Source organism: Centruroides sculpturatus, unplaced genomic scaffold (assembly GCF_000671375.1).
Source record: "Centruroides sculpturatus isolate CEXI.00-Female unplaced genomic scaffold, Cexi_2.0 scaffold556, whole genome shotgun sequence".
Lineage (NCBI taxonomy): Eukaryota > Metazoa > Arthropoda > Arachnida > Scorpiones > Buthidae > Centruroides > Centruroides sculpturatus.
Genome location: NW_019384770.1, coordinates 51,796 through 61,888, shown reverse-complemented (window position 1 = coordinate 61,888; position 10,093 = coordinate 51,796).

Genomic DNA, 10,093 nt, shown 5'->3' with positions numbered 1-10,093 from the left:
ACAGACATAGAAATGTAATTATTATTATTATTATATCTTAAATTATATTCCAAGTTAATAATGATAAAGTTGCTGAGGCTAAAAACTTTTTTGAAATGATTAAACACAGCCTNCATCGGGCTAACTTTTAACAATGAATATATTATTACCACCATATATATTATTTTATATATTAACACCATATATATTATTATTGTATTTATTTATAACTTTATTTATAAATATTTTAATTATATGTTGTAATACATAACGATCTTTGTATTCAACATCGTTTAAATGTTAAAAATTAGTACACAGCTATGTTCGAAAACTGTTAATTTAATTAATTAATTAAAAAGATAAAACTGTTTTTCTATTCTATGCAATTTTTCCTGACGAGGGCCTCTGAAAGACGGCCAAAAACATTTGAACATTAAAATTTTTTTTGTTATTCATTTGCTGGAATTATCGCTTAGGTGTGAAGTGGTTGTTTTAATACTCATAAGTCATCTGTGATTTTTTTAACTTCAGTTTTTTTAAATACTTGAGAAGTGCACTTTATTCCTTTGTCTAATAAAAATTCATATCAAGATTTATCCATACAAGAAATATTATTGAAATCCTTGAAAATCATGTTGTAAGATCTTTGGAAACTAACTAAACTTCAAATTTCCCTACTACATCTGGATATATCCAAACACGAAATGTAAAAAATATAAATGTGAAAAAATGAAATATAAAAATTCTTTGTATTGTCATAAAAGCTTTGTGATGTGATAAAAGTGATATAAAATTCTCCAATAAAGCAGAATAAGAATCAAGGACTGCAAACAATTAAAAATATAAAATTCACTCAAATAGATACATATGACAATTTTTTGAGTATATATGTATGTTTGCGTGTCTATGTCTGTGACCATGTTTGTGTATGTAGTAGGCAAAATTTTAACATTACAAAGCTCTTAAAATGTACACTTAAAACTGTTGGAGTAATAATAACTATTGCATACTTATTTTCATATTTCTCCACATACACAGGCTCACCATTGGATAAAACAACTAAATACTGATAGTTGATTGTAAGTTTGCATCTCACCAATATGGAGTTTTTTGGTTTTCTTCAAGTGTCTAAATAGAATAGAGGTCAGTTTCCTATAGAAAATCCTGCTGAAAGGGATTTCCACCTTGGCAAATCACCCACATGATTACATGGATTGTAGGATTGTAAAGATTGTAATGGATTAAATGGATTAAAAAAACCATTTATTTATTATTAACAAATTCTATATAACCCAAGTACAAATTTATTAAATTTGTTCCTTAATAAATTTCCCAAAGTTTATAAAATATTAACAAACTGAAAAAAAGATCATTAATTATTTTGTCAAAGCAATCAAAATTATTAATGAAAAATGATTGTCAGCAAAAAAATCAACAATGCAGCCAAGGAAGCGTATTCCCCGACTTTTCCTGAACAATGATGACAATCTCCAACTTTTCCTGACTTTCCAGGTCCATAGGAACCCTGTATTTAAAAACATTCTAGAAATAGAATATATATAATAATCAGTTTGCTTTAGTTTTTTCTTTCTGTGAATGTAAGCCAGAAGTGGGCCCTGAATAGAGGCAAAAAAATATTAACTACAATTTTGGAATTCTAAGCAAAAGTAGAATTTTGGAGTGCAAGAAATGTTTTGTTTTTTACAGCTGGAAAAGTGTTAAAGGAAGTGTGTAAGTCAAAAGAAAAAATACACAGAAAATAAAATATTCATGCATTCATATACAGTAAGACCCTGTTTAATGTGGGGATGCGTTAAGACCCTGTTTAATGTGGGGATGAATTCCTAGATGACAAAGCATTAAATGAAACAGTGTTAAATGAGATCATTTTAACACAGAATAAATAGGAAAACAGGAACATGCAACCAAAAATAAACAAATTTTCCTTTAATTTTAAGTTATTTTTATATTATTATGCATATTAATATAAAAATATGTTAAATAACATACAAACATATGCACACAGAAATATTTTTTATGAAGGCTTTGGATCTTCTGAAATTCTCGTTGTTCCAATTGTCACTTTCTTTTTCTTTCCTTAAGCAAATGTCGATAGCAAGAGATTGCATCCAAAGTGCCTCATATTGCTTTTGCACACCTTTCAAAACCTGCATCATTCGCTACAATTTGATCAACGATTATGGTTATCTTACCAAACTTTTACTAAGGAAATCTGTAGAGAAATTCTTTGGGTTCTTTGTTTTCAGAATCCCTATTTTCCAGTTCTACATGAATTCCTTGTTCTGCCAGTTCTCGAAGGTCATCGTTGGTAAGGTTCTCACCAGAAACCTGCAGTAATTCCTCAATATCCTGCTCGTCTACATCTCCTAGTCTTGCTGTGTCGATTAACTTGACAATCTGGTTAATGAGAGAATTTTCAGATATCTCTGGCCATATCTTCTTCCATACTCCATTCATCAATTAATTTTTGCCAAGCAAAGTCGATATTGCCTATTGGTATCCATGATGTTATATATATTTTTTTCAATATTGCACCAAACAAACATAGATTTAAGGAAATTACAGCACTACAACAAATTGCCACCTTTTGCTGATTGGTTCGTGTTTGGGAATAATCGTATTATATACAAATCAATGAAATGCCACGATAATTTAATCAGCATAAATTTTGAGCTTTTCTTTAGGCTTCAAACATACCGCATTATATCGAATCAACATTAATCAAGGCAGCGTTCAACAGGGTCTTACTGTAACAATTTTCAACCAGAAATATATTTTATTGTTTAAAAATTTTTGCGATCCATTTTCAAGTTTTTAACCCTTCATTAGTTACAGATTGAACGTGATGCCAGCATTGTTATTTTATGTTATAATATGAAATAATCTGGTGGGGGAGACAGCAAAACTCTACCTATCTTATTTTTCCTTCTTTGCTTACACTCAACGCTAACTTTGATTTCGATCAAAGTACAGTAGAGCCTCGATTATCCGACTCAATTGGGGACTGGGGTTGGTCGGATAATTGAAAAGTCGGATAACCGAAAAGTATGAAAAAATCCATTATTAGTGTAGTATATTAGTATATCGCTATTAATCTACTTCGCGTTTAATTTTCATTGATGTTAAGCCTAACAAAATTTTTAAAATAATAATCATTGCTATTGTATCGTTAAAAATTAGAAAATTAAGCCTCGTTTAAATACTGGCTCCCTTTCATGGTCGAATGAGTGTTGCCAGCTAAAACATGTAAAAATAATATTAAAGTAGCCAAGACATAGCCAAATATTGTAGCGCCACATCACTAGCGGACATTTGAAATTTGCCGACTTGCATGGTCAGTTAACCGAGGTGTCGGTTAATCGGGGGTCGGATAATCGAGGCTGTACTGTAATTAATTTGAATTCAAAAATGGCAACAATTAGCAGCATTTCTTTTGAATGTTGTTAATTGATAGATAGATAAATAAAGATATCAATTTCTTAGTTTTGAGTAATTTGTTAGTTGAATGCAAGAGATAAGAAAATTTTGAGGGTTGCAAGCAATGTTGTGACATTGGCATTGAAAATTGCAAACAAATTAGTCATTCTTGTACCATTCAAGAAGTGATAAAATCATGATAACTCGAAAGTTGAAAACCTCCCTTAACTAAAAAACAAAACTGGAAGATTGACTAATGCACAAAATCACATGTCCTGGTATATGGAATGGCAACAGTGATTTTTTTCCAGACATAAAGTCCAACTTGGACCATTTGGATGGTGTGAACTATTATTTTCATAATTTGTGCTGAGAGAGCGAGAGAGAATTTTATCTCAAAAACAGATGGGTAGTAGTAGTACCATTATGGTATAATTTCTTGCAAGAGAAAGTTAACTATTGCATTTGTAAACAGACAAACAGATTCAAAACAGCATCAGGAGCCAATTGAAAATATGCTACTTCCAAATATATAAAAATTAGCAGAAGAAAGATTTATTTAATGCAAATTTTCGTCTGTCTGTTCGTCTCACACTATAAAAAAAATCAATTTCAGCAAAAACCCGATCGAGAATATCCTGGGTGTGCTCGCAAAGAACTGAACATGCTGACAGCAAACAATACAGTTCAGTAAAATACTTAAAAGTTGCAATCGAGAAAGCATGGCATGTTATACAACTGACACGCTTAAGCCAGACTTCATTTTTGAGATTATTCAAAATGTAGAAGGCCCACAAGATTTTAGATCTAGTATTTGCAATTACTTTTTCAGTTGTCTTTAAAGTTTTGTCAACTCAAATTAGCTGGTTTCCTACTTTTTGAAATATCTCAACATTATTCTTTCATTGTATAAACCTATTGTTTTACTTTTTTAAAACATGAACACGATTAAACAAATAATTCTAATAAAGTTCATTGTTTAGGTTTACTTGTTGCTTGTCTTTTAAAGTTTTGTTTGCCATTGTATTGTTTTTTTTCAATAACAATCTTATTATAAAATTTATAATNAAAATAAATGAATTATAACAAAATACAAAAACATTTTAAAAAATTAATAAATATGTAATAAATTTTCTTTCATTTAAATAAAAAAAACTAAAGTAAATTTAAAATGTGGGAGTTGGAGTCAACACATTTTTTCTGACTCCACAGCCCTGTTTTGTAGGCACAAATAATTTAGAATATTTCCACATAAATTGCTATCTTAATTTTTGGTCAGTTTTCTTTTTTTATGTAGTTTTCTGCTATGAAGATTCTTGGTTCTGTAGTGTAAAGCCTTTCCAGTTATGCAATATTTAATTTACACTGCAAGTAGTTACGTGTAGTATGATGAATGTTAAATCACAAAAATAAATTTCACTTGAGAGTCAACAATGTATAATGAGTCACATACTGTTAACTTTCAACATTTCCAAACTTCTTGTGCTGCATCTGGTGATTTCTTTTGATTGGTTATCTGGTACAGTGGTGTAGCATCATTTTTTGTGAGGGCAAAGATTAGAGGACCAAGAAATAAAAATAGTTGAAGCTGCAGTGGGTCTGGGGTGGTTGCCTCCAGGAAAACTATGTTCAGAGATCAAGGCTCCAGAAAAAACTTTTAAATTTAGATATTTCGTGAAATTTTTGGAAGGGTGCTGGATACCAAGTTACTCAGTAGAGTTAGTAAAAATTATGATATTGCCAGAATTCTTTTCCTGATAGATTTGCAGACTACAGATAAGTAATATTAATAAGAGTATCAAATCAATAATCAGTACACATGCATCATCATCAGGGTGAAGATATAGCTTCCAAATCTTTAATGGTGCACACCACTGGTCTAATATATTTAAAATAAATAAGTTATGAAATGTTATATTTATATAATACAAATTACAGGGTCACAAATGATGCTCGTGAAGAAGAAATGGAAGAAAACATGCAGCAAGTGAGTACAATGGTTGGCAATCTTCGCAACATGGCTATTGACATGGGAAGTGAAATTGAATCTCAAAATCGTCAACTCGATAGGATTAATCAAAAGGTTAGTTTTTGAATAAAATAAATATTTTTATAAATTCTTTTATATATATTCTATTTATTCCATAAGATTTGTGAATATAAACCTACATTCTATAACCCAATTCAAATCAACTCATAAGAATAAATTTATGTTTGCAATGAGTTGAATTGGAATAACTGCAAATATTGAAGAAGTGAATATCAAGGACAAGTGTTGTATTTAATTCATTATGGGAAATTGAGAATATCAACTGCTAGATAAAGAATACCAAAATCCTATAAAAACCAAAACAAGAACAACATTAGAAACAAATATTTTAAAATATATTCAAATACAATTTTATTTTGTGTGTGATAAAATCATCTCATACAATCATTGAATATATTATCTTTTTTTAATTTTATTTTATTTCAAAATAATAATTAAATGTCAAAAATGTTTATACTAGATGCATATAGACAGGTAAATATTGTTAAAGCTGTAATGTACGTTTTTTTCAATACAATGGATTAAGAGGTTATATACTTTCAAACAAATTTTAAAAATCAAAATTAGAATTACATCATAATCAGATAGTAGACAAATTTTATAAATTCAAAAATAGTTTTTTTATTTTCACCATTTTAAGAAGTTCTGATCTTGCTTATGCCAAGTATTGATAATACTATTTTTAAAAATAATTTTTGATGAAATTTGTATTTTACAAAACTCCAGATATTCAGTTTGAATTATCATCAGCATCAGTTTTGAAATTACTTAGTAAAGTACATTAAAAATCATTAATTACGAATCTCCATACTCTATTCTCTGAAATAATTTATTTCCAGAAACTATTTCTGTAAGTTATGAGTATTATGTAGTGTATTTCAAACTAATATAACTTATACTTAATTTTCATTGTTATAATTGTCTTTTAATTATTTATATATATATATTTTAATTTTTTCAATTATAATAATGTATTGCATTTTTAATTGTCTGTCTTTCTTTCAGGCCAAATCAAATGAATCACGTGTCACAATAGCAAACCAAAGAGCGACCAAACTGCTCAAGGATTAATATGACAACAAACAAAAACCTTGTAGAGTTCAGAAATTCTTCTCTCTACTCTGCAATGTTTGCTTATGTGATGTGCTGTCATTTGCATTTTTGTTTGCTTCTTTTTATCCATTTAATTTCAATAGAGAGACATATATTTATATAACTGCATATTGTGGCAATATTATTTATTGTCAAGCAGTTATTAATCTGCTGAATATACATATTGTACAACCTGGCTTTGCACTAGTGTGCTCAGTCTCTCTCTTCTATATCATTCTATGCCTTCTCTGATGTTTATTCTGTGTTATGGTGTTCTTGTTAAAATTCAAAGTTATTACAATCAATGTATAGTATTTTAGATTATTAATACAGTTATTTAGCATTGGTGTAAGTCAGAAGAGGGCAATAACGGCGCACAGTATTCATTGTATGTGGTGGTTTGTAACTATCTCTAAAATCATACTGTAACAAATTAATTTGATGAAATGATTGACTCAAAAAAAACTATATATACACACATATATATATATATATACACATATATATATATATATGCCATTGTATTGAATGTAACTTCATGAATATCATGTTACAGAATGGTTTTAGATCTTTTCCTTAGTAATGTTGTTATCCAAAATTGAAAGTACATTTATCTCTTTTGTCTTTACAGATAAACAAAAATTTACATAATTACATATATAAATATTTAAAATGACTATTGTGAAAACAGTGTTAAATGTAGTTTAAGCTTCAGAAAAATTTCTTTGGCTTGAATTTTAGAAAGTTCTTAAAGAATCTTGTCTTTTGAATGCAAATGGTTTGTTTATAATTCAGGAAAGTATTCACTTAATATGAAAAATATTTTACAAATAAAAGGGTAATTTTAGAAATTAGTTTGAAAAAAGACATTTGAAAAGCACAGTAAAGTATAGATGGATCAATTTGCATCATGCTTGCAACAAATATATAATATTTATAATATTAACTTTATTTAAAAATTATGGTGATGAAAGCAGAAAATTATTTTGCATTGTAAAATTAAGCAACTTGAATAATAAACATTTTTCAATATTCTATTAATACTAAATAGTAATTTATAACCTGAAATTAGTCAAAAGTGAATACAATAAATGTGGTGAGCTTTATGTATATTTGCTGGATATTAATAGAATTCAATAAAAAGTAATTTAATAATATAATATAGTAGAAACAGTCAAAGTTAACAAAATTACAGAAATATAAATGTTATACTGTTGTGTTTCACAAATTGTTTTATCCAGGATTAATGACATTTTTAAACTTGTAGAATTTTGATTTTATTTTTAATGCCTCTAAAATTATCTGAACATTAATATACATTGATGTAAAAATTTTGCATGTAAATATATATCTATAAATGAAATGTGATGAATTTAATGTGGGAAAAAATCATATAGATATGATTTAAAAAATTCAAGTTTACTTGATCAAATGAATTTGAATGAATTTTAAATGGTGCATTAACAAAGCCTTATGCCAATACATATTAAAAATTTATGCACAAATATTTGTAAAATATGTTATAATTCGTTAAAACTTGGTTGTAAATCATTAGGATACTTCTTTAGTGAATGTTTTAATTTATAATGTGTATACAAATATTCCACTTATGTGTATTAATAATTGTGCAATATATTGTTTGTTTATATACAATATATATATATACATACAGACATAGAAATGTAATTATTATTATTATTATATCTTAAATTATATTCCAAGTTAATAATGATAAAGTTGCTGAGGCTAAAAACTTTTTTGAAATGATTAAACACAGCCTAAGTAAGTCAAATAATTGTTTGTTGGTGCCTTTAATCAGGAAATGTCCTGCAATCCTTAATGGTATATCATTAGAACCAATTTGCTTGTTGCTTTTAAATGTAATTGTATATTTAAATTGATTATGAGGGGCCATAAGTATGATTGTTTAAAATTTTTAAGGCACAAAACAAATAATGTAAGTTATACTTAGAAAGTGTTGAGAATGCTTATTAAACAAAAGCACAGAGCCAACAGCAGCAATATAAATTACAACGAGAAATGATTTTAATCCCCTTTAATTTATATGTTTTTAGATAAATTCCTATAGAACTGTGATATATAAATAATTTTGTACAATATCTTGAAACCTGTCTCTTATGTTAAAAAATTACAAAAAAAAGGAACAAGAATACATAATCTCTATTACTCTTCTGAAAAATTTGATTAATGAAAAGTTCCAAACTAGAGGATGTATATATCCATTTCAAGTACCTAAATATCAAAAATTACATAGAAACTTGTATAATTTTATTTAAAATTTTCCAATTTTGTAAGAATTTTTTTCTGACATTAGTCATTAATTCTTTCGTAGAAATGCATAATTCATAAAATTTTATTGTGATAACTTTTTTATTGATGTCATTTGTATTAATTTATACATTATATTTAAATTGTGACTGGCATTATTTTGTGCGATTGTGATATAAGAATTGCTCTGGCAACTTGTATAATGTACAGAGATTTGTAAATAATGTAGTTTCTGTGGTTAGTTTTCACAGTTTATTTCTTTTTAATATATTGTATCTTCCAATCATGCTTGTATTGTTTTCTAGAATTCCAAATGTGAAATAAATAATCTCCCAATATAATTGAATTATTGTTATTAAATATCATGCATAAAAATCTATTAAAATTTTAAAATCTTATCATCAAAATTTTATAAACTTACTCTCAAATAATGACCAAAACAGAAACATGTAAAGTGAAATTTTGTTTGATATTAAAATTTCACTTTAAATATAATGCAGATATTCATTCTGAACCATTGGTCATTTTTCTTAATGATAATTTTAAATTTCTGCAACAACAATCATTGTTTTATGATCTATAAACATTGTTAAGCATCTATATAATATTCTCCCTCAAATTCTCCTAATCATTGACATAATTTATTATTATTGTAGGCTATTAGAGAATATTTTTTATTTATATTTCTACCTAACTTATACTAATTAATGGAATGCCAAAAACAAACATTTTTTAATAGAAAAATTGTATATAAGAAATAGCACATATTGCACACAAAAATTAACTAATAATTTATTACATATAAATGCAAGCTTTTTTTTAAACTAATGATTATGTCAAAAAAGTTTATTCATAAATTTAAGAGAAATCAAGAAAAAATGTACAAATGAATATTTTTCTATCAAATATTTATTTGTAGTATTATCTCAGTATTACAGTAGTATATTGAATTACAGTAGTATATTGAATACATTCTGCATTAAAAAAAGGTAAGATTATTAAGCTTATAAATGATTTACACACAACTTACTTAAGAAGGCATTTATTATACAGTCGACCCCCCTTTAAGATCATTGATTTTTCCGTTTTATCTGAATTACATGTTGTACGAGTCACTTAGATTTTACAAATACGTGTGCCGGGCTGTGAACGGCTCACATATTTGTAAAATCTAAGTGACTCGTACAACATGTAATTCAGATAAAACGGAAAAATCAATGATCTTATAGGGGGGTCGACTGTAAA